The sequence below is a fragment of the Hevea brasiliensis genome, chromosome 16, assembly GCF_030052815.1.
Source record: "Hevea brasiliensis isolate MT/VB/25A 57/8 chromosome 16, ASM3005281v1, whole genome shotgun sequence".
NCBI classification, from domain to species: domain Eukaryota; kingdom Viridiplantae; phylum Streptophyta; class Magnoliopsida; order Malpighiales; family Euphorbiaceae; genus Hevea; species Hevea brasiliensis.
In genome coordinates this window covers 9988186-10014794 of record NC_079508.1, presented here as the reverse complement: position 1 = coordinate 10014794, position 26609 = coordinate 9988186, and positions in this window count along the sequence as shown.

Sequence of the window (26609 nt, the reverse complement as noted above, 5' to 3'; positions counted from 1 at the left end):
TTGGAATACTCTGCTCTTGCACTTTCAATTGATAATAACCAGATCACAAATCAATTTTGGAAAATATAGCTGCACCCTTCAACTGATCAAATAGATCATCAATGTGAGGCAATGGATATCTGTTCTTTATTGTCACCTTATTCAACTGTCGATAGTCAATACATAAGCGGAGAGTGTCATATTTCTTCTTAACAAACAATACTAGTGCTCCCCAAGGTGACACACTAGGGCGGATGAAGCCCTTTTCAAGTAGTTCTTGCAACTGTACCTTGAACTCCTTCAACTCTGCTGGTGCCATTCTGTATGGTGTTATGGAGATTGGATCCATACCGGGCATAACATTAATCTCAAACTGCACCTCTCTTTCTGGAGGTAATCCTGGTAATTCATCAGGAAACACATCTGAAAAGTCATATACTGTATAGATGTCCTTCAATGCTGGACTTCCCACTTGGGTGTCTACTACATGTGCCAATTATGCTTCACACCCCTTTCGGGTTATTTTTCTGGCTAGTGCAGCTGAAATGATGTTTGATGGCAATAGCTGCCTCTCCCCATGTATTACCGCATCACTGTATTGAAGGAGACCAAAAGTGACTATCTTAAGTCTACAGTCAATCATAGCGTGATGCCTGGCTAACCAATCCATGCCCAATATGATATCATAATCTCTGAAGGGCATTTCAATGAGATCAGACAGAAAAGCGTGTCCTTGGATCACCAAAGGACAATCTCTATACATTCTATTGACCCTGACCTCTTGTCCTAGCGGACTTGTTACTAGCACCTCAAAGTCCATTTTTGTACATGGAACAGCAATGCAATCAATGATGCTAGCACTCACATAAGAATGGGTAGAACCCGGATCAAATAACACAAACACATCTTGATTAAAAGTTGAGATGGTACCAGCCACAACATCAGATGTCTTAGCCTCTTCTCTCTGTCTCATTGCGTAGACTCTGACTGATGCACTTCCTGGCTCTGACTGATTCACTGTGCCTTGGCTACCTACTGGACTACCTCTACCCCTGCCTCTACCTCTGCTAGGTGGTTGTGAACCTTTAGTGGCAGGAATCTGAACTGACCCTTCTGCAGTAGTAAGAGGTGGTCCAATTCTACGAGTACTGGTGCAGTCTTTGGCAAAGTGCCCTATGCCTCCACAGTTATAACAGACTCCTATGGCCTTGTAGCACACCCCACCATGATTTCTTCCATAAGTTTCACATTGGCGGGAAGGATAGGAACTTTTGGTACTCTGCTGACCAGATAGAGGAGGTTTCTGTCCCTAAAACCTTCCCCTACCAGACTTCTTACCACCCCTGCTGTGTCCCCCATGGTTCTTCCTCCTTCCAGTAGGACCACTGGAACTCTGATCTACTGACTTCCCCTCTTTTTCTTTCTCTATCTTCTCTAATTTCCTTTTCTCTGGGACCGCTTCTAACTCAATTCTTTCTAATTTTAGTGCTTGAGAAATAAGTTCAGAGAAGTTAGTATGCTTGAATCCAACCACTTATAGTCTGAGACTGGGCTTCAAGCCGGTTTCAAACCTCTTACACCTCTCCCTATTGGTAGAAAGTAGACTTACTGCATAATGGCTCAGGCGGGAAAATACCCTTTCATATTCAGCCACCGATCTACTCCCCTATTTCAGACTTAGGAACTCTTGCAGCTTCTGGTCCACATAAGCATTAGGGACATATTTTTGTCTGAACTCCCATAGAAAATTATTCCATGTTAGCACTGAAGGTTTTACCAGACTATGGGGAATGGTTTTCTACCAGTCATATGCATTCCCCTGTAGCAGAGACACTGAATATTCAAATCTAAGCTCCTCTGTACAATGTAGCTTATTGAACACCCTATCCATTCTCTCTAACCACTGTTCTGCCTCTAGAGGATCTACTGTCCCCTTGAACTCAGTAGCCCCATATTTCATCAGCTTGTCATACTACCTAGCTGAAGACTATGGTTGTACCACTGGTGTCTGCAGTGGGACTTGAGTAGGCATGTTACTAGCCATTTGTTGGAATATTGCAGCCATCTGCTGAGCGAACTGAGTAGGGAACTGCGGTACTGAGGGGGTTGGTGCTGCTGATCCACTCACATTGTGAAGGCCTAGGGCTTCCCCTTGTACCTCAACCTCTATTGATTGATCGACTAAACAATCACCCTCTTCCATAGTCAATTCGAGGATCTTAGACCTCCTTAACAAATAACATAAGGAGATTTCCTCCCCTTAGTGCATATTTATAATGTAATGTAGTATATGTATCAAAAAATTTCATTGAGCAGTTGTACTATGAAGAAAGAATATTCAAATTACAAGTGAAAATAGAATTTAAAAACTAGCTCTGATACCACTAAAACATGTCACACCCTAACCCTCTGTAAGGCATGGCATGATCCTGTAGTATACCTAATGAATTACCAAACTTCGCCTACTGGTAACCCATTAAATACACTACAAGGGATTTTGAACCTTTTCTTACTTCTTTTTATAGTGGTGAGCACTATTTATAGGTTTTAAATTTTTTTTTTTTTAACTGAAGTAAAACCAGATAACACATTGGAAGAATTAATAATTTCTGTAAAAATTTTGGCAAAGTGTCATATGTATTTTAAATAAAACAGTTCTTCAAAAACCTGTAAAAAAGCACTTCCAAAATTTTGTTCAATCCCAAAACTCCAATATCCAATCAACACAATAAGTTTCTCAATATTTGTCAACTCAAATCCATAATAATTTTCTAGTGTTTTCAAAAGCTGAGATAAAAGAAATATATCACAATATTTACAAGCCAAAATAATTTACAAATTTAGTTTACAACTTCAATGTACAATTTTAAATTTACAACTGCTCAAAACCAAGAATAATATATACATACAGTGAACATACATTACAATACAAAATGCAAAGTATGGTATACTCAATATACTCGATGAACTCTCAATGTAGCATTAGCAGCCTAGTCTGCTGCCCTATCAGTCTGTCTACCTGCGACAGCAATGAAAAGCTATCGCTGAGCCAATGTCTCAGTGGTGCACAACATTAACAAAATGCAACTTTAATTCATAAAACATAAGCCATATAAATAGTGGATACTTAAAACCATAGTTAAATTCAAAGACAGTGAATGTCATAAAGAATTTAAATTCCATTTCACAACATGACAATAAATATCAATAAATTATACACACAGCTTAATCATGTTGTCAAAGTCCAATTCGTCCCAAAAGCCGATGGCTAGTGAGGAATAACATAGCTAGCTAGCAATAATATAAGTTCTCATTCTATTCGTCCTCAATAGGCACACACCTCAACACTTCAGCCAGAGAGAGAATTCAAAGTCAATTCATCCCACTAGACAAGCTAGTGAGGAATTCAATCAATATACATGATAGTTGTGGTTTCAAACCATTTGCAATGTTTTTCGAGCAATAAGTATCCATCAAATATCCATTCAACAATTTTCCACAATTTAAAACAATAATATTCAAATAGTCATAATTCATTTCAATTGAAAAATTCAAAAGAAATAACTGTTATGCATAAACCTCTGATAAATGTTTCTTGGCCCTGACTCAGTGTTTCCTTCCCCTTCCCTGAGTCTTTGCTAACTGAAACACACAATTTAAAGTGTTTCAGTACTCATTTATACTGTTTTTAACAATAAGGTTCAATAATTAATTTATTGAATTCTATTATTTTCCTTAGTCAATCTAAAATGTTGACCCTCGATGCACTCTAGGTGAATTAGGTTTAATATTACAAATATGTCACATTTTATACCCCTTTAGTGTTGCTATATGTTACCAATTTTATTTCCAAGTGTATTGCATTTTGTTGCAATTTACTAGATTTCGGTGTACTATTTTGACTTAGCTGGACGACCTAGTTCCCTTAGTTTTCGGGTTTCGGTCCAAACTACAAACTTGTAGGTCTATATCTTATTGCACGCGGGGCAAAATTTCAAGTCATTCTGAGTTTTGTAGACCAAGTTATGGTCAATTTACCAATGCTAGATAGAATGGACCAAAATGGTAACTTTAGGTCATTTTTAGGTCACTTTTGGTTCGACCAGTTTGGTACCTGAATTTGTGCAAGCTATTTGGCTTGGTTCTGTACATTTCTGGGTTTTGGTCTCTCCATAAGAGTTGTAGATCTATGTCTAGTCTATCCATGGTAAAAATTTGAGATCAATTGGACCTGTTTTGAGTGAGTTATGGCCAAAACACTAACTACTGCCCAAACGGTCAATTTTCAGGCTTTCAAGTCACTGATCCGGATTTGGTCATTTTTCAAGTCACCTTCTAGGTAGAATTTTGGTAAGCTTCCTTCATAAAAGTTGGCACATTTTGAGCCTAGTTTCACCTCCAATTGGTCTCATACCAATTGGAGTCACACACTTAAGGTTCTAAGCCAAAACATACACTGCCCTAGTACATACTCCTTATCACTTACCAATTACATATTCAACACTTACCAAATTACTTCCTTCATGCCAATTCTGGTTTGTACCTTACCATTAACACATTTAACAACACATTTTGGTCATTTTGGACAGCTTGTAGCTATTCTCAATATGCACACTATAACACATAATTTTCCAAAGTCCATTTACACCATTTAACCACATGAACATACCCTATTTACATACCCAATTCCAAACCATTATACACATATACATTCTACCATCAATAACAACATAATTCAATTAACCAAACCATGAAACAACACATTTTAAACTACACTTTAAAGTTGCCCATTTGCACATCTCCTTCAAATAGCTTCAAAGCTTTCAAAACCAAGTGCACTATCACACATACACTTAGTATACATTATCCAAATTATTTCTATATATATAAACACTTATACCAACATCTTAAACAACCATTTACAAGTGAAAACAATCTAAATATGTTGAGTTCTCATGGCTGCCGAAATGGTGTACCACCATTAAAACATCAAACTTCAAAAATTCTCCCATAAATCAACTACCCACAACATCCACTCAATGTTTAATGAAGCAAGAATGGAAAATACTCACTTACCACTTTTGAACTTCTTCAAAACCTCACTAAAACTTAACTTTCTTGCTCCAAGTATGCTAACCAAGGTATGGTGGTCAAGTTTAATGAAGAAAGCTAGTGTAAAGGATGGCTAAATCATGGTGAACTTGAGCTTGGAGTGTGGACGGCCATGGAGGTTTTTCCCAAAGAAGTTTTGGCTGGTTTTCTATGTGAGGTTGAAGATGGATTTTCAGCATTCCAAGTGTCCCTTAAGGTGTCCCAAAGTTAAGGTTAGTGGAGCACTAAGGAGATATAATGGTTATTTATTCCAAGTTTCCAATTTTTGTAATTTGGCCACCACACTTTCACTATTTACATAATATATCTTATTTTAATTTTTCATGACATTTTCAAAGTGTAATATCATTTATTTTTAATGGACATTTAGGTCAAAAGGCAACTCGGGATGTCAAATGACCACAATGCCCCTATTCGAGTTGCATTCCCGATTTTTCGGTAACATCGAGTTTTGTCGTTTTCTCGATTTCTCATTTTTCTTTGTACTAATTACCTAATTTTTCTTTGATATTTCTAATGATATTTATACTTCAATAGATGTTCATTTAAGTCTTAAAAGTATTTTCCAGGGTTTCCCACGGTCCAGGGCTAGTCAACGGCCCACGCCGCAACTTCCCGGTGCGGTTACCGATCGCTATGGTTTTCGGCTCGTTTAACTTGGTTACATTTTATTGCTATTATTTTTCCTTTCTTTTTCTTGTATTTTCTTTTCTTTTATTTCATTATTTTATGTCTCCGCACTAACATTTAAATGTAGTTCTAGGCATCCTAGCTGTTCGGACCGACACTGATCACTGGAAAAGTAGAACGCACTACTGAACACAGGGGTGTTACAGAAGAGGCTGAGACTTCTGATATTGTAGCCGGTACTTTTTCTATCTCTGATTAGGATGTCTTTATGTTATTTGATCTAGGTTCAACCCATTCGTATGTTAGTACTAGCATAGTTAGTTCTCTTGCTATTCCTTGTGTCAAGATGAATTTTGAAGTGCTAGTAACAAGTTCGTTAGGATAAGAGGTCAGAGTCAACAGAATGTATAGAGATTGTCCTTTTGATGATCTAAGGACATGTTTTTCTATTAAATTTGATTGAAATGCACTTCAGAGATTATGATATCATCTTGGGCATGGATTGGTTAGCTAGGCATCACGCCATGATTGACTGTAGACTGAAGAAAGTCACTTTTGGTCTCCCTTTGTACAGTGATGTGGTAATACACAGGGAGAGGCAGTTACTGCTATCAAGCATCATTTCGGCTGCACTAGCCAGAAGGATGATCAGAAAGGGGTGTAATGCATACTTGGCACATGTGATTGACACCCAAGTGGGGAGTCTAGCATTGAGGGACATCTCTACAGTATGTGACTTTTTGGATGTGTTTCCTGATGAGTTGCCAGGATTACCTTCAGAAAGAGAGGTGCAGTTTGAGATTAATGTTATGCCTGGTGTGGACCTAATCTCTATAACACCATATAGAATGGCACCAGCAGAATTGAAAGAATTGAAAGTGCAATTGCAAGAGCTACTTGACAAGGGCTTTATCCGCCCTAGTGTGTCACCTTGGGGAGCACCAGTGTTGTTTGTTAAGAAGAAAGATGACACTCTCTGCTTATGTATTGACTACTGGTAGTTGAATAAGGTGATAATAAAAAATAGATATCCATTACCCTGTATTGATGACTTGTTTGATCAGTTGAGGGGTGTAGCTGTGTTCTCCAAAATTGACCTGAGATTGAGTTATTATCAGCTGAAAGTATAAGAGTAGATTATCCCTAAAATTGGCTTTAGGACCCGCTATGGCCATTATGAGTTCTTTGTCATGCCATTCGGGTTAACTAATGCTCTGGCTGCTTTTATGGATCTGATGAGCACTATCTTCAGACCATACCTCGATCAATTTGTGGTGGTATTCATTGATGATATATTGGTCTATTCGAGGAGTGCAGAGGAGCATAATAGACATCTGCGAATTGTACTGTATACTTTGAGGGAGAAACAACTATACACCAAATTGTTAAAGTGTGAATTTTAGCTAAAAGAAATATCCTTCTTGGGGCACATAGTATCGGCAGAGGGCATCAAGGTAAATCCAAGTAAGATAGAAGTTATCCTTAATTAGAAGCCACCCAGAAATATCACTGAAATTCGCAATTTTTTGGGTTTAGCTAGATACTATCGCCGATTTGTGAAGGGGTTCTCCATGTTGGCATCTCCATTGACTAAGCTACTTCAAAAAGATGTAAAATTTTAGTGGATGGATAAATGCCAACAGAGTTTTGATGAGTTGAAGAGGTGTTTGACTGAAGCTCCAGTCCTTACTTTACCTACCCCGGGTAAAGAATACACAGTTTACAGCAATGCTTCTCACAATGGGTTAGGCTGTGTACTGATGCAAGAGCGGAATGTCATTGCCTATGCATCACGCCAGCTGAAACCTCATGAGAGGAATTATCCGACCCATGACTTAGAGCTAGCAGCTATTGTGTTCGCTCTTAAGATCTGGAGATATTTTTTATATGGGGAGAAGTGCTACATCTACACAGATCACAAGAGTTTGAAGTATTTGGGCACTCACAAAGAGTTGAATTTGAGACAGAGGAGATGGTTAGAGTTGATAAAAGACTATGATTGTCTGATATACTATCAACCAAGGAAAGCTAATGTGGTGGCTGACGCCTTAAGTTGTAAGACTATGGCAAGTCTACGGGTTTCTCCTTTGTCTATGGTACATGAGTTGAGAGTATTGCATGCCAGCTTAGAGATTAATGATGAGGGGCAGCCAGCAGTTGCATGGCTTATAGAGCCAGTGTTGATAGATCATATCAGAATGGCTGCTCAGAATGATCAAAAGTATCAGAAGCTGTTAGAAAAAGTCAGATAGGGCAAGAATCCTGAGTTCTCAGTAAGAGATAATGGTCTATTGCTACACCGGGGTAGAATGTGCATTCCTAATGACGTTGACTTAAAACAGATCATTTTGAAGGAAGCACATGAGTCTCCTTTTGTTATGCACCCTGGTAGCACAAAAATGTATAGAGGACTGAAAGAGCACTACTAGTGGATGGGTGTGAAAAGAGATGTGGCAGAATTTGTTTCCAAATGCCTAACTTGTCAGCAAGTAAAAACAGAGCATCAAGTGCCAGCTGGTTTGTTACATCCACTACCAGTTTCGAAATGGAAATGGGAGAGATTAACGATGGATTTTGTGATGGGACTTTCGACGACACAAAAGAGCCATGATGCAGTATGGGTCATTGTTGACAAACTAACCAAGTTTGCTCATTTTCTACCTATCTGGATGGATTACAGTTTAGAAAGATTGGCCAAGTTGTACATTGATGAGATAGTAAGACTGCATGGAGTGCCAGTATCCTTCGTTTCAGACAGAAACCCTAGGTTCACTTCTAGATTCTGGGGTAGTCTTCAGAGAGCCCTAGGAACTACACTGAACTTCAGTACGGCATTCCACCCACAGACAGATGGCCAGTCTGAGAGGGTAATTCAGATCTTGGAGGACATGCTACGGGCTTGTGTGATTGAGTTTGAGGGCAGTTAGGACACACACTTGCCTTTGATTGAGTTTGATTACAATAACAACCACCAATCAAGCATTGGAATGCCTCCATATGAAGCTTTGTTTGGCAGAAAATGTAGAACCCTATTGTGTTGGGATGAAGTGGGTGAAAGAAAGATGATTGGGCTAGAAATTATTCAGCAAACTGAAGAGAAAATTAGATTGGTTTGAGATAGACTCAAAGCTGCATCAGACCGTCAGAAGTCCTATATTGATATGAAGAGAAGGGGTATTGAATATGTAATGGGTGACAAAGTATTCCTCAAGGTTTCCCCTTGGAAGAAAATTATGAGATTTTGCAGAAAGGGAAAATTGAGCCCTTATTTCATTGGGCCATATGAGGTTCTGGAGAAAGTGGGTCCTTTATCATATCAATTGGCACTACATCCAGAGTTGGAGAAGATACATAATGTCTTCCATGTGTCCATGTTGAGGAGGTATTGATCAGACCCATCTCATGTACTACTAGTGGAAGAAATTTAAGTGAATCCAAACCTCACATATGAGGAAGAACCCATAGAGATTATGGCTTATGAGGTGAAGCAGCTATGGAACAATCAGATACCGTTAGTGAAAGTGCTATGGAACTATCATTCAGGCTAGAAAACTACTTGGGAATGAGAGGAGGACATAAGGTGACAACACCCACAGCTGTTCAGAGACTGATACCAGATAAAATTTCGAGATGAAATTCATTTTAAGGGGGGGAGAATTGTAACACCCCTATTTGCATAGCTTGGTACATTTTATTGTTCCAGTGATCGGTGTCGGTCCAGAAAATTAAGGGGATTAGAATCATGTCTAAGACCCCTAGATAAGCCCTGAATGCAAATAATTAGTAATTACTAAATAGTTAAGTATAAAGAAGAAAAACAAAGCATAAAATGTTAAATGAGCCAGGAGTCACAGCGATGAGTGACTTTATCGGGAAGTGACTGTGAGGTCAATCTTAACTCAAATTTCGAATCAGAAAATGTGACGCCGCGGTCCTTAGGACTATTGTTAACACAGTGAAAAAAGAAAATCATGAAAAAGAGTTGTTAAGCAGGTCAAATAATTAGGTCAGGGATCCAGAAGAAATATCGAATAACTTGCAAACTGGATTGAACCAGCGAGGGGCAATTTGGTCAATTCACCCCTAGAGCTGACTCCTGACCTAACTGTCCAATAAAATCAGAGAAGAGAAAATTTCAAAATCAGGAATTAAATTAAAGAACTAATGAAAAAATAAATGCAAAAGAAAATGAAAATTGAAAAAGTTTATTACAACATTGGATGACATCATGAATGATGTCAAAATATAATTTTATTTTCTCCACCATAATTGACCAAGTCAAATAAGACTAAAAGACATAAAATAAACACAAAATTAAAAAAAAAATAAATCACTCTTCTCCTCTAAAGCATTCGGCAGCCACCTCTCTCTCTATCTCCATGCTTGTTTCACCATTAAAGCTTGAGTCCAAGCTTGATTCCACCCATTAAACCCTACTTTGACTCCAAATTTCTCCATTAGAACTTGATAATCTCACTTGAGAAGAGGATTGAGCAAGAAAAAAAGAAGAAAAGAGGAGTGAAATTGAAGAATTGAACATCAAAGAAAGGTTAGTAGTTCGAATTGAAAAATTTTAGTTTATTTCTTAAGTTCTTGGTGTAAGTAACTTAGAAATTAACTTAAAATCAAAAGAAAACAATTGTTGGGGGATCAAAGTGGATTTTTGGCCAGCTTATGTTAGGGTTTGCAATGAATAATTTTGATGCAATTGATTGGTTATTTAGGTTGAATTAAGTATGTAGACATTGAATGTGCACTTTGAATGCATTAGATTTGAACTTTATGTAATTAGGGTTCTTGAGCATTTGGAAAATTGGAAAAAAATTTGAGAATTAGTCAATTGATGTAGTTGACCTTACTTGAGTTGAGAAATGGTCAATTGTGACCATTTGTGGTGTGTGTGAATTGTTAGACCAAGTTTCAATTCGGATTGGTTAGGGTCAGTATGTTGACAGCTTGACCTAGGTCCCTTTCAGGGACCAAAACTGAAAATTTACCAACCCAATTGGTGTGAGGAAAATTGTGACTGAAACTAGACACAAAATAGACCATTTTTCATTTAGGAATCATTCCCAGAAAATGACCATAACTTAGTGAACAATTAGGCTAAATTCGGAATTGGGCACACTGCCCTGTATAAAAATAACCAAATGAACAGTAGTTACTTAAATGACCATAACTTGGTCTAAGAAGGTCCAAATGACCCGAATCTTATACTGATAGAAAGCTGAGACATAGCCCTACAACTTTTCATGAAGAAAACAAACCCAAATTTTGACTATAACCTATTTAAAATGTTACCTGCACTCAGCACACCAAAACTGCCAGTATCCAGAAAATGCCTAGAATTCTGGGTAACACCAAATCCGGCCAGCCCCATTCCAATAGTCATATCTTGGGCTACAAAACCCCAAATTGAGTCATTCAAAAAGGGAAATAAAGTTAAGACATTAGGGAACAATTTCTGTGAAGAAAACTTAGCCAAATTTCAACAATAACTTAACTAATGGAACAATGCAAAACAGGACACCAAATCTGAAATTTGGAAATTTCACCTAAGAGACTTAAAATTTGAGGAAACAACCAAAACCAACAAATTAGGTAACCAAAATGTGGTATGTGGGTGAAATTAAAATTCCCATAGCTATTAAGCATGAGAAAGTCAACAATTTGACTTGAATAGTGTCATAAATAGTAACCCCGAAATATAAATTTTAAAGAACGTCAAGTTAAGCATATTAAAGCTAGATATAAATAGATTTTAATTTGTTTTTGGACTTATGATAAATTATAATACTCAACACTATAAAATTGTATGTTTCAGTTGAAAAGAATACCGGGAAAGAACCCGAGGCATCGAGTCAAGGCCAAGAGGCCACTCGTATGAGGTTTGTGCACAATATAAATATTCTTTAAAAATTTTCTTTGCAAAGTGCATGAAATGAATTGTGATTTACTCATATTGCAAAATGGTGATTGAAATGTATATTATGCTATTGATCTAAATTGTTGAAAATTTAATTGCATGTGTGTTAATTGTCAGTAAATGTTTGAAAAATTATTGTGATAGTTTTGAAACCACAGTGTCATGACCATATATTTGAATGCCTCACTAGCATGACTAGTGGGAGGAATTAGTTTTGAATTTTGATTCCCTCTCTGGCTGAAGTGTTGAGGTGTGTGCCAGTAGAGGAAGAAATTGAATGGGTACCCATAGATTGAGCTAGCTAGCCTTGTGATTCCTCATAAGCCTTTGGCTATTGAGATGAACATTGTTCTGATGGCATGATATAACTGTGTGTTTTTATGAAATTATTTTGAGACTTCCGAAATGAGACTATTTTGACTAAAATTATAAATTGTCTTTTGTATTTACTTTTCATTTTCAACACCATATTTGAATTAATGTGAATTGAGTTATGCATAAAATGTTATTCTAGTATGTTGTGCAGCATTGAGTCATAGTACTCAGCGATGGCTGTTTATTGCTGTCGCAGATAGAGAGACTAGTGGAGCAGCAGAGTGAGCTGTTGAGGATCTCGGAGCTACATCCTTGAGATTTTGTCGGGTATAATTTTATACCCTGATTGTAATGTTTATTTTGGTGTATGTAACTATATGTACATGTATAAACTGGTCTTGAGTAGTTGTATAGATTTTGTAATAATATTATTTTGGATTTTCTAATGTAAATTTTGGGTTGATGAATGTAAATTGATTTTTCTTTAATGAAATATGAATGAAGTTATTTAGTATTATTTTTGAAGAAAATTAAATTGAGAATTGTTTTAGATTATGGAGTTGGGAGAAATGATGCTGATTTGTGTTGTGGTAGTGGTTGATTTTAATGAAATGAATTATTGGAAGTGTTTTTACAGGTATTTGAAGATGTTTTTCCCAAATATAGACGACACTCTGCCGAAATTTTTCCAAAATTTGCATAAAAATAAAAATGGACAAAATTTTTAACTAGTTTTTAAACTTCAATTAAATGTTTTTAATACCTGCTATAAAAGCTCACCACTTTCAAAAGTAAGAAAATTGTTTTAAAATGCTTTGTAGTGTATTTAATGGGTTATCGGTAGACGAAGTCGGTAATTCATTCGGTATACTACGGGATCATGTTATGCCATACAGAGGGATAAGGTGTGGCAATTCAATTATGAGCCACCAAGAATTGAATTAGGGCATTCCTTGGTGCATTTCATTCATTCATATTACAAAAGTTGCTAAAGGAGTACATAATCAACACTTAATCTTAAATTCCTCCCATTGGTCCCACCAATGCTCTTGACCTCCTTGATCTTCTTGTAATCCAATTTACATAGTAATCCTTGGCATACCAAGGCGAATTAACGAGATCCAAATAAATGAAATTGCAACCTAAAAAATATTACAACCTTTATAATACATGCCACTAAAATAAATTAAAATAAATTAATTAATTCACAACCCAAAGAAACATAAAAGAAATAAATCTAATCACATTGGTCTTTTATTGTCCATGATCATCCATCATGAATATCACTATTTAACAATTAAATAAAACATACATACTTAAATTAAATTGAATATCTCATATTCAACTTAAAAATTCAGATTTAAATATGATTCAAACAAATTTAAAAATTCAGATTTGAATCACATTCAAACAAATTTAAAAATTCAGATTTAAATCAAAATTTAATTGTGTGATTCAAACTCCTAATTAAATATTTCAATTAGTTATTAGATGGGCCTTAGATCATACAACAATTGCACATACAAAACCCATTTACCTTGTGCATACCATGGTGCTCAAACTATGAGCGTGTTTTGTGGTCACTACACCATGCTGCCACTCTTGGTGAACGCCACCAGCAATAGATCAATCATCTTATGATCAAATCACATAATTAAATCAGATATTAAACAATCTAAATGGCAAATATAGTGGCTCTGATACCAATTGAAGGAGCGGAAGGATGAAAATTTATTAGATTAGAATATTGAATTCAAAAATTTTCTTTTAGGGTCTCATGTATCATGTAAGATTCAATTTTTACCTATTGATTTCAATGTTTAATTGCATATTAAAACTCTTTTAATATGTATTTGGATCTATGTTTGCCATTTAAGATTTTTAGAATTTACAGATTAATTCATTAGAACCCTAGATTAAATCAAGAACATGTGCACTAACCTTTTAATGCACTGTAGTTGTGTTTGGTACCTTTGTGAAGCACCTAGGACCCCAAATGTTATCCCTCTAGATTGTCCACACCAAGATCACTAATGACAACCCCTTGAACAGCTTCTCAAGCCTTTCCAATCAATTAGAAATTAAGGTTTTTCCTTTAGAGATGTTATAGATGTATATAGGACACTAGAAACGATTTCTAGCAATTATAATTTAAAGGAATATGGGCAATTCTCTTTGATTCGATGAGAGATGAAGAAAAAGAGAGAAAGAGGAAAACAAGGTTAGCAGCACCTCTTTTGAGAAAATTAGATTGTTCTATTTGTTCTTTCATCCTTTCCCTTATATAGCTAGGTCATCACTTAAAACCCTTGCCACATGTCATCTTCTGATTAGCTCTTAGTTTAATTGACCCAATCACATTGTGCCAAGTGTTAAACCTAGATTTAATCTTGACTTTGATAATCTTATATGATTAAAAGACAAATGGCAAGCTTATGTGTAGTGCCATGTGTCACCATCTCATGGTGCCATATATTACCTTGTGAAATGATCAAATTGCCCTTGTGTCTTAATTTTGAGTTCTTAACCCCAAATAATTATTTCTCTTCTTCTAATCAATTTATATTAAATATAAATTAATTAATTAATCTCTATTAATTAATTTCTCATAATTAAACTCATATTTAAATACTTAAAATATAAATTTAACTTATACTATACATCCAATAACCTAGATTTTGTTTCAAGCCATGCTAGGGACTTTGCAATCTAATTGTAAACGAAACCTATTTAATTAATCAATTAAACTCTTTAACTAATTAATTAAATCACATTGAACTTGGTGATTACTTGTGTATGTGTGTGACTCACTAGGCTCATCACTAATTGGCAATAAGATATGATATTAACTCTTAATATTACCAGAACTCTTTCTTACCATAAATAATTTCTCTAAATCATTTTAGGCACCTCATAGACTATGGTTAACACCAAGCATAGCATGCCATAGCCACCCAATCAGTAATAAGGTTTACCTTAAATGAACCTATAATCATATGTTACCAAGCACTAGAATCTCTCTGTTACAAAATTTCAATTCAAGTTAGAGTCATGGTTTATGTCAAACCCCATTTGCTATGAATATTATGTTCTCTTTTAATTCCAGTTCTTGATTAAAAAGATTTTCTCATCAGAAACTCTTTTCTGATTAAATCTATTTGTCCTAACCAGGAACTTGAAACATCAAGAACAATTAAATGAACATAGGATTTTATCCCTATTTACTTAGGGTAATAGATTTCATCTTGATCAACACCTACCTCCATATATAACTAGTAGGAGTCAACACATGCCCATATACCCATACATAGTACAAGTATGAAAGCAGTATCAAACTCAAACCACCTATATACAAGATAACTGTGCTATCTCAGGTCTAAATATTATATGCACTGATATGATTTATGACAATACATTGATAAGAGTAAACTCCATGTGCTTATCATAAATGTCACTGGTTTGGACTACTTATCATGTATAAGTGCCTATCATGTTTGTTATATGGCATGAGACTTACCATTCCATCTTATTTACATCTCATATAAATAACATGGGAACAAACATGATTACAATCTTTTTGGATAAGTCATGTCTTTATTGTGAAGTATCCTCGATTGTGAACCAATTTATGATACTTTGTACTACAAATACTGTCACTCATATTCTTAACAACTTAAGAATAGAATTTCTAACAAAATATTAATGGACCTTTTCTATTACACATAAATATATTATACAAATGGAAAAGTGAAAAGGCCTTGTATTATTAATAAAACATGTATAAGATACATACTAAATGCCTTTTATTATTAATAAAAACATGTACGTGATACATACTAAATGATATGCTCTAGGGCATACTACTAACAAGGGAAAGTGTTTCCACTGTCAGAAGGATGGGCACTGGAATAGGAACTGCCCAGAGTATAAGCAGTAACAGCTTGTAGTAACGAGATATTAGACTCCAGGTTGGCAATGGCTCAACTGTTGAAGCTTTAGCCATAGGATCTAATTCTTTATACATGTGTGGACATGTTTTGTATTTAAATAAGGTTTTCCAAGTACATGATGCTTTTAAGAACATCATTTCTATATCTAGTTTGACTAGAGATGTTATGAATTTCAGTTCATATATGATATTTGCAATATTTATTTTGGAAATAAATATATTGGTTCGGGTTATATGCGTGATGGACTTTATTATTTAGATAATAATGTTAAATACAAATCTAATGGAAGCAATCTAAAAGAATGTAATGCCATGATTAAAATCAACTCAAGTTCAAAATATATTTGGCACTGAAGATTAGGTTATGTTGCAGAAGATAGGATTGTAAAACTGGAGAAAATAGGGATTTTATCCTCATTGGGTTATGAACCTACTCTAACTTGTGAATCCTGCCTTCAGGGTAAAATGAATAGATCACTTTTTGTTGGACAAGGACTAAAAGCTGAAAATAGTTTGGAACTAATACATAGTGATGTATGTGGTCCTTTTGAGAAAATGGCTAAAGGTGATTTTCATTGCTTTATTACCTTTACTGATGATAAATCAAGGTTTAGGTATTTGTATTTGATGAAATACAAATATGAATCCTTTGAAAAGTTCAAAGAATTTAAATCTGAAGTAGAAAATCAAACAGGAAAAAGTATTAAGACTCTTCAATCAGATCGTGGAGGTGAATACTTAAGTACTGATTTTGATGAATACTTGAAAGAGCATGGCATTGTTTCCTAGCTGACTCCTCCAGGAATGCTACAGTTAAATGGTGTATAAAATCATACCCTATTAGATATAGTACGTAGTATGATGAGCTATACTGATATGCCAATCTCCTTTTGGGGATTTGCATTAGAATCAGCTTTACATATTTTGAATAGGATTCCATCAAAATCAATTTCTTCCACACCTTATGAGATATGGCATGGAAGAAAACCAAGTCTTAAGCATGTTAAGATTTGGGATTGTCTAGCTTAGATAAAAAAGTTGAACACTGATAAATTGAAAATCAGAGCAGAAAAAGTCGATTTGTTAGATATCCAAAAGAAAGTTTTTGGATATTATTTTATTTGCCTACATCCCAAAGGTTGTGATAAGCAGAGATGCTACTTTTCTTGAACAATAGTTTATTCAAGACGGAGGCAAAGGAAGGCTAATAGAATTAGAATTGGAGAATTCTGATCAACCAATAGATTAGATGGATATAGATCCATCTAGTCAACCTACACCTATTGATGAAACATCTACAGTTATTCCTCACAGATCAACCAGGATATCTCACCCACCAGTGAGATATGGTTTCCTTCATGAAGATGAATAAGGGTTGTTTACTCATGAAGAAGTAGATCATGGAGATGATCCACTTACCTATGAAGAAGCTATATTAAATATAGACTCTTCAAAATGGATTGATGCTATGAAATCCGAAATTGATTCCATGTATAAGAATCAAGTTTGGGATCTTATTGACCCACCCGATGGTATTGTACCTATAGGGAATAAATGGGTTTTCAAGAGAAAAATTGATTCTGATGGAAAGGTAGAGACCTATAAAGCAAGGCTAGTAGCGAAATGGTTTCGCCAAAGGCAAGGAATCGACTATGAGGAGACTTTCTTGCTTGTTGCCATGCTTAAATCAATTAGGATTCTATTAGTAATAGTTGCATACTATGATTATGAGATTTAGCAGATGGATATCAAAACAGCTTTTCTCAATGGATACATTGAGAAAAACATTTTCATGGAACAACCTAGGGGTTTTGAATCCCAAGATGTTTCTAAAGTATATAAGCTGAAGCGATCCATTTATGGGTTGAAACAAGCTTTAAGGAGTTAGAACATCCATTTTGATGAAGCGTCATTTGGTTTTATAAAAAATGAGAATGAGCCATGTGTAGATAAGAAGATTAGTGATAGTTCTATCACACTCCTTGTCTTATATGTGGATGACATTTTGTTGATGGGTAATGTAACACTCTCACTATAGCAATTTTGTACATTCTACTATTCCAGTGATTGGTGTTAGTCTGGATAGCTAGAATGTCTGGAAAAATATTGAAATGAAAGTGAGGAACCATAATTAACTCAAATAATAAAAAGAAAAATATAGGAAAAATTTTAGGAACAAAATATAACCCAGTTAAATGAGCCGGTGCCCTAACGATGAGTAACCTAGTAGGAAGTTGCGCTCCTCGCAACTAGGAGCTCTAAACCCAGGAGAAAATTCATAAAATAATTTTTGGAACTCCAGAGAAGAGTCATTGAGGATTCTATGGCATTAGAATGCCAAGAAAAGGCTTAGAAAAAATTTTCAATTAGTACACACAATTTTAGCTCATTAAGTCAAAAGGAGGGCATTTTGGTCATTTCGTCTTCAGAGATGATTTTTTTGTCCATTTAAGTAAGTGAATTATATGACATAAAATATAAATAAATATTGATGAAAAATTTATTAAAAATAAATAGCAAGAGAAAGAAAAGAAAATGAAAATAAATGGGATTTATTACCTAATGCTTATGTAAGCATGAGGTAATTAAATTCTTTGGCCAATCAAATTTAAGAAACATAATTATAATATATAAAAGGGACAGAAAAGAAGTAAAAAAAAAAAAAAACTAGAATAACCATCAGCCATCTTCCTACCATAAAAGCCGCCCCCTTTGTTCCTCCATAGCCAAGCTTACCAAGCTTGAATTTTTTAGTTTTTCACCAACAAAATCCTAAGTTATCAACACAAAATCTTGCTCTTTCATCTTGGTGAAGCTTTTGGGGGCAAAAAGAAGTGTAAAGGAGGAGCTTTTACAAGTTTGAGATTAGCTCCATTAAAGGTTAGTGACCAAACTTAATCTCTCTCTTTTAATTCATGTTGAAGGAGTGGTGTGCAATGCAAATTTGCAAGAAAATTGAAAAAATATCACATGTATGCCTTTCTTAAAAATTTTAGCAGCTTTGGGATAGGTAGGGTTTTGAAGATTTCTTTGAATGGAAGTGGTACTCTAGCTGCCCTTAACACTAATATATTGATTAGGATAGTAAAGTGCAAGTGAATGCAAAAATTTGAAATGGTAGGGCTAGGGTTTGGACCCAAATTAAGACTTTGTTCATGTATTTGGTGAAAGAGAGTTTTAATGGTCAATTACTTACCATTTGGCTATGTGTGAATAAGAAATGAAGTGATTTGTTTAGTGGGAATTGAAGTTAGTGTGGCTACCCTTGGTGACCTGCAGGACTGGGCATGAGTCCAGTAGGTTTGGCCAGCAATAACTGGAGTTGTAGAGGTTCAATTGGTGCAAGGCCAATTGGACATGAAACTAGACACATAATGACACAACTTTGGTGAAGAAACCATGCCCAGAAAACCAAACCAAGTTGACTTAAAGATTGCCCTAATCCGGTTGACCTACATTCTGCCTGGGCAAAATGACCAAATGAATAATCTTTATTCATTTGGTCATAACTCAGTGTAGAAAGGCCCAATTGACCTGAAATTTTACCAACAAATAGCTGCGACATAGACCTACAACTTTCATGAAGAAACCTAACCAAATTTTGACCATAACATGTTTAAAAGGTGACCTACAATCACTGCACAAAACACTATAGATTTGGTCAGTCCAGAAAATCTGGGGAGTTAGCAATCCGGTCAGTCATGGTAATTAGACCATAACTTGAGTTACAAAACTCCAAATGGAGTGATCCAAAAAAAGAAATGTAACTAGACAAAACAAGGAACAACTTTCATGTTGTCAACTTTGCCAAATTCCCACAGCAAAAATGACTAATGAAACAGTAAATACAAGGCTTGAAATCTGAAAATTTTGAATAACTAACACTAAGCTTTAAAATGCAAAATATGGTATGTTGGGAGTATTAAAGCCAATGTACCTATTTTCTATGCAAAAATTAACATTGTTGTTGACTAATGAAATGAATAGTAACACCTAACCTTAAATTTCAAGAATTATACAATTTAAAAGTGCAACATGCCCTAGTATACCTAGCAAGATTGGTTTGGATAGGTTGGCATGCCAATAGGGTTCTGTTAGTAGTACTGCATATAGCTTCATGCCATTCTGTGTTTTATGGCCTCACGTGCCATTCTGTGTTATAATAGCCTTTGACTATGTTGATTGAGTTGTTATGCTTGGGTTTTATCCTTGATAATTATTGCAGCTTATTAGCTGTTCTGTTCCACACCGGGAGACAAAATGTGACCGATGGTGTGATGGTTCGAGGTACTTGGTACCCAGTGCCAGTTTACCCATTTATCTAGTCCAGTAAACTAGTATTGGTTATGCGGGCAATGAAAATAAAGCTTACCAAATTTTAATCAAATAATACTGTAATAAATGTCAGAAATCGAGTCTACATAAAATATAAACATCCCTCCTGCATATTTATTTTATTTTAGTTATTTTATTTTATACTGTCACCACTAAGCAGAATTGCTTAGCGTGTCACTTTTGCCATGCGCAAGTACTAGAGACATAGCTGGGGAGTCCAGCAAACGTCAGACCGGGTGAATTGTCAGATCTGTACACAGAGTCCAGAGTCACCTCACATTTGCAGTGCATTGGTAGGACATTAGGCTACTTTCGATATTTTGTATTTTGTAAACTTTTATAATCAGACCTTTATTTTGCCATGTATATTATAAACTCATGTAATTATGTTTTGATGTAATTATCTATAAATCATGTTTAGTAATAAATTTGAGTATTTCTTATTGAGTTGAGTGTGATATGAAATGAATTGAATTTTGAAATATTAAAGTCATTTGAGAAATTGTGGAAATATGTTGGTGGTTGACTGAGATTGATTGATAATATGATTATATTGGAAGTGTTTTTAACAGATTTAGAAGAATTGTTTTTCCAATTTACAGCCGGTACTCTGCCGAATTTTCTATAAAATTTATAGAAAATTCATATTAATGAAAATTATAAATAAATGAATTAAAAAGGGTAAATTGTAATGGAAAAATGATTTGGTGCTCCGGCACACTGTGTGGCATATCTTGCTCGGCTACACTGTAGACAGGTAAGCGATGTCACATTTAGTGGTATCAGAGCATCGGTTTAGGCGTTTCTGGGCCTAGATAGAGTGCATACCATTGCATTGCCTTTGTAAGTGTTGAGGTGTCACTGATGCAGATCTATTTGTTTTCTTATTTTGATTAGGATATGGATCCTGCTTCTCTAAGAGCAGTTGATGAAGAGGTGGAGAGCCGTGCTCCACTAAGGGCTGAATCTGGAGGCAGGGGAGAATCTGCCCCACCAGCAGCTGAGGCACCTGTCCAACCTCAGTTTGCATTATTTCAGCAAATGATCAAATTTTACAGGCAAATGATGGGGGTAATTCCACCACCACAACCACAGCCACAACCTCCACCAGCACCACAGAAGTCCCATCTAGAAAAATTATGAAAACTTGGGGCTGTGGATTTCTTTAGAAAGAAGGAGGATGATCCTATGACAGCTAAAAACTGGTTGGATAGAACTGTCAGAGTGTTGAAACAGCTTCATTGCACTCCTAAGCAGAACTTGGAGGGTGCTGTGTCCCTACTTCAAGATGATGCATACCAGTGGTGGGACACAGTATCCAGTGAGGTGCAACCAGATCAGATCACCTGGGATTTCTTCCTCACGGAGTTCAGGAAGAAGTATGTTAGTAAAGTGTATTTAGAAGAGAGAAGAAGAGAATTTATCAGTTTGAGATAAAGGCAATTATCAGTGGTAGAGTATGAGCAAGAATTCGTCAGACTAAGCTGGTATGAGAGGGAGTTAGTCCTTACAGAGGCAAAAAGGTGCAAAAGGTTCGAAGAAGGGCTCAATGACAATATCAAAGTCATGATAACAGCATTGGAGGTCATGGATTTTGCCAAATTAGTAGATGCTGCATCGAAAGTAGAAAGAGTCCGAATAAATGAGCAAAATAGAAGAGAAAGACAGCAGAAGAGGGGTCCAGGTCAGTCCAGTTCATTTTCTGCTCCCAGTAAGAAGAGTAAGGGTCCTCCTGCTCAGGGTTTGGGACAACCACAAGGTCAAGGTCAGTCCCAGGAGCCCAGACCACAGTTCACACCTAGGAGAGGCCAGTCCACACCATCAGTGGGCAGCTCTCCAGGGATGGTGTTTAGGGGACCAGCCCCAACATCTTCTGCCTATCCATACTGCCAGAATCGCACAAGGGGTATTATTGGCGAGTGACTGGTGCATGCTTACGGTGTGGATCTATAGAACATCAGATAAAAAATTGTTCAAAGAGGACAACTACAGTTGCCCTAACATAAGTAGATAGGCCTGCCCTTGCACCTCAAAGGGGTAGGAAGCCTAGTAAATCTGAGGTAGCTGGTCCATCACTGAGGCCTACATCTGAATCAGCTGAGAGGCCAGAGGCTATAGCACCTGCCAGAGCCTATGCCATAAGAGCTCAAGAGGAACAAGATGCCCCGGATGTTATGAGGGGTACATTATCCCTCTACAACACATTTGTGCGTGCATTGGTGGATCCAGGATCCACTCATTCATGCATCTGCATCAAACTACCCGTAGAGTGGGGAGTTTTAGTAGAGGAGAGTGATCAAGATATTCTAGTCACAAATCCACTAGGCCACAATGTGGTAGTGAATAAGGTGTATAAAGGTTGCCCATTGAGGATTCAGGGGTATGAATTCTCTACAAACCTAATGGAATTGCCCTTCCACGAGTTTGATGTGATTTTTGGAAATGGACTGGTTGTCATGTCATCAAGCAATAGTTGATTACAAATTAAAGAGGATTTCTCTAAAAACTCCTGAGGGAAATGAGATTTTAGTTGTAGGTGAAAGGACAGATTTCCTGTCCAATGTTATCTCAGCCACAGTTGCAAGAAGATGGATGAGAAAAGGCTGTGAAGCTTACCTAGCACACGTGGTTGATACTAAGCAAGCTAAGCCGAACCTGTGTGATATACCCACAGTAAGAGACTTCTCAGATGTATCTCCTGAAGAATTGCCTGGTTTACCACCAAAAAGGGAAGTCGAATTTACTATTGAAGTAATGCCAGGTACAACACCAATTTCTATTGCCCCTTATAGGATGGCACCGACTAAATTGAGGGAGTTGAAAATTCAATTACAGGAGTTACTCGATAAGGGGTTCATATGCCCCAGTGTATCACCATGGGGAGGTCCGGTGCTGTTTGTGAAGAAAAAGGATGGAACCTTAAGATTATGCATTGATTACCGGCAATTGAATAAAGTAACAGTGAAGAATAAATATCCACTGCCCAAAATTTACGATCTGTTTGATCAGTTAAAGGGAGTCGGTGTATTTTTAAAAATTGATCTCAGATCAGGGTATCATCAGTTAAGGGTAAAGGATGCAGATGTGTCAAAACCTACATTCAGAACAAGGTATGGACATTATGAATTCCTAGTGATGCCATTTGGGTTAACAAATGCACCAGCAGCATTTATGGACCTTATGACCTGTATCTTCCATCCATATTTAGATCGGTTTGTAGTGGTCTTTATTGATGATATTCTGGTGTATTCTAAGATCAGAGAAGAACATGATGAACATTTGAGGATTGTTCTACAAACCCTACGAGAAAAGAAGCTGTATGCTAAGCTGTCCAAGTGTGGCTTCTGGATGAGTGAAATCTCCTTCCTTGGACACATAGTATTAGCATAGGGGATTAGAGTGGATCCCAAAAAGATAGAAACAGTGATAGAATGGAAGCCTCCTAGAAATACATATGAGGTCAGAAGTTTCCTGGGGCTAGCTGGGTATTACAGAAGATTTGTGAAGGGATTTTCTCTTATAGCTGCTCCAATGACCAAGTTGTTACACAAAAATGTGAAATTTAGCTGGAACGACAAGTGCCAAGCTAGTTTTGAGAGGCTGAAGGCTATGTTGATAGAAGCACCAGTGTTAACACAGCTAGTGTTGAGAAAGGACTTTGTGGTCTATAGCGATGCCTCGCATAATGGGTTAGGGTGTGTATTGATGCAAGAGGGGAAAGTGGTTGCTTATGCTTCCACGAAGTTAAGGCTACAAGAACAGAACTACCCAACTCATGACCTAGAGTTAGCAGCAATTATCTTCACACTGAAGATATGGAGGCATTATTTGTATGGTGAAAAATGCTACATCTATATAAACCACAAAAGTCTAAAATATTTGCCAACCCAAAGGAGCTCAATCTTAGACAGAGGCGATGGATTGAGTTCCTAAAGGACTATGATTGTGTGATAAATTACCATCTGGGAAGGCAAATGTAGTTGCTGATGCCTTGAGCAGAAAGTCCATCACAGCTTTAAGATCACTAAATGCTCGTCTATCCTTAGTTCAAGATGGAGCTATTTTGGCTGAGTTACAAGTGAGGCCAAACCTGCTACAGTAAATACAAGATGGGCGAAAAACAGATGAAAAATTAATGGCTATTATGGGAAAAATCTCAGAGGGGAAAGAAACTGATTATGAGGTGAAAGCAGATGGGTGTCTATACTGCAGAGAAAGAGTGTGTGTACCAGATGATGGGGAACTAAAGACTAGTATTCTGAAAGAAACACACACTATGTAACACCCCTCACCCGACTACAGTGTAGCCGAGCAAAGTGTGCTACATTCGGTGCCGGAGCACCCTATCTTATCTTACTTTATTCCTTTCATAATTTGATCTCATTATATTTTAATATTAATTATTTTTCATCAGAGAAACCAGCGGAGTTTCCCCTATTTTATTACTAGTTGACGTATTTTACTATTTACCTGTTTGAAAATTTCAATAATATTTCCAAAATAAAATCTTATCCATGCTAATCATAATTATCTCATCAATCATTCTCATAATTTTCTCATATTTCAAATCTCATCCATACATTTCAATTTCATAATCATTTCCACACTCATATCATCATTTGAAAAATCATTATGTAATTCAAATCTATACTCATTTGTACAAATTCATTCATGCTCCATTCTTATAGCAAAATTCTCAAATTTGCATTAATTTACATCATATGCAATAATTAAATAGATCATTAATTTACATGATATACAAATTAATTACAATTTGCTTGTTTACATTACAATATAAGAAATAAATAACATACACAAAATACATGATATGCTTAATGTGAGCCCTATCTACATGCATTGCTGAGGAGGTGACAACCTTGAACGCTCTGCAGATCGAATCTCCAAAATCTCTGTTTAGTATTTGCTGGGCTTTAACTTCAAGACTGCGAGGAAACAATTCCATCGCGCTAAGCATTGCTGCTTAGTGGTGCAATAATATAACAAGGAAATAATATACAAATAAAGATAGAAATAAAACATAATTTAAATAATTAAGGTTTATTTATACTTCACATGCGGTTTCTAAAATTTGATATGTTTTATTCTAATTTAGTCTTCTTTGAAAGTGTTTATTTCGCCAATGTACAGAAATAATATACAAAGAAAAATGATTTAAAAATAATAAATATATGCTTATATTATCATGTAAGTCACATTTGCAATATTTATGTGTGTTATAATTTTCTTGCTAATCTTTTAGCTTTTCCTCAATACTTCCTAGGTTGTCTCAGATTATTTCATAATAAGTAAATTTTGATATCGGTCCAGTTCATTTCGATTCTTTTTAATAAATAACTATTCTAATTTATTTTAAGTCATCTTACTCATTTCTTTTATTTAATATCTAATATTTTTAATTGCTAATATTCTTAACTTATTTCAATAAATTTCACTGCCCAAGTAACCTATGACAGGCTGACTAAACTGGATAACGGGTCGTTGGCACTGGACACCGCGGTGCCTCGGGCCGTCATACTATGGGACGCAGAACGTCAACCACGTATGCAGTCAGTATGGCTACAAAGCCATGATAACACATAATCGGGCATAAAAGCCATGAATGTTGGCATAAAGCCATGAATATGGGCATAAAGCCTTGAATACCGGCATAAAGCCATGAATACGGGCATAAAGCCTTTCGCAGTACTGCTAAAATAATACCCTATTGGCATGCCAATCTATCCAATCTGACACACGTGTCTAGGCAATACAAGGGCACATAATATCATTAAATATTAATATATTGTGTTTTATGAGTTTATTATTTCATGATAAATTTCAATTATAATTCATACATTCATTTGATCATTTATATGATCACAATTCACATCAATTATCCTTTTATACCATTGTACTCAAAATACTTCTCTTCTCTACAATAATGAGAACTAATGTCTCATTCATACATTAATATGGTTCATTTATTCATTCATTATGTTATTCATATTGATGACAATTCTAAACAATGGTTCACATGTACCCTTGTATTCAAACATTTTTCCTTTCTCATTTATACATTCAAGAATCTATTTATGTAATTACAAATTTTATATTTCAAGTTGAGTTACTAATATTTTATGAATTCCATTCGTAATGGGCATATAAGCCTTAACTATCTATTTACATCAATTGGGTAACTTATTTTTCATGTTTCAAGTAATCCATGAACATTTCATGGATTTAAATTCATGGTCTTAATTTCCTTTTAACAATTTTGACTAAAATACATAGTCCACATTTATCATACAATTCTAAGCATTTAAGCTTAGAATTGGTTCTAGGTCTTCATCTTAGTTTGCTAAT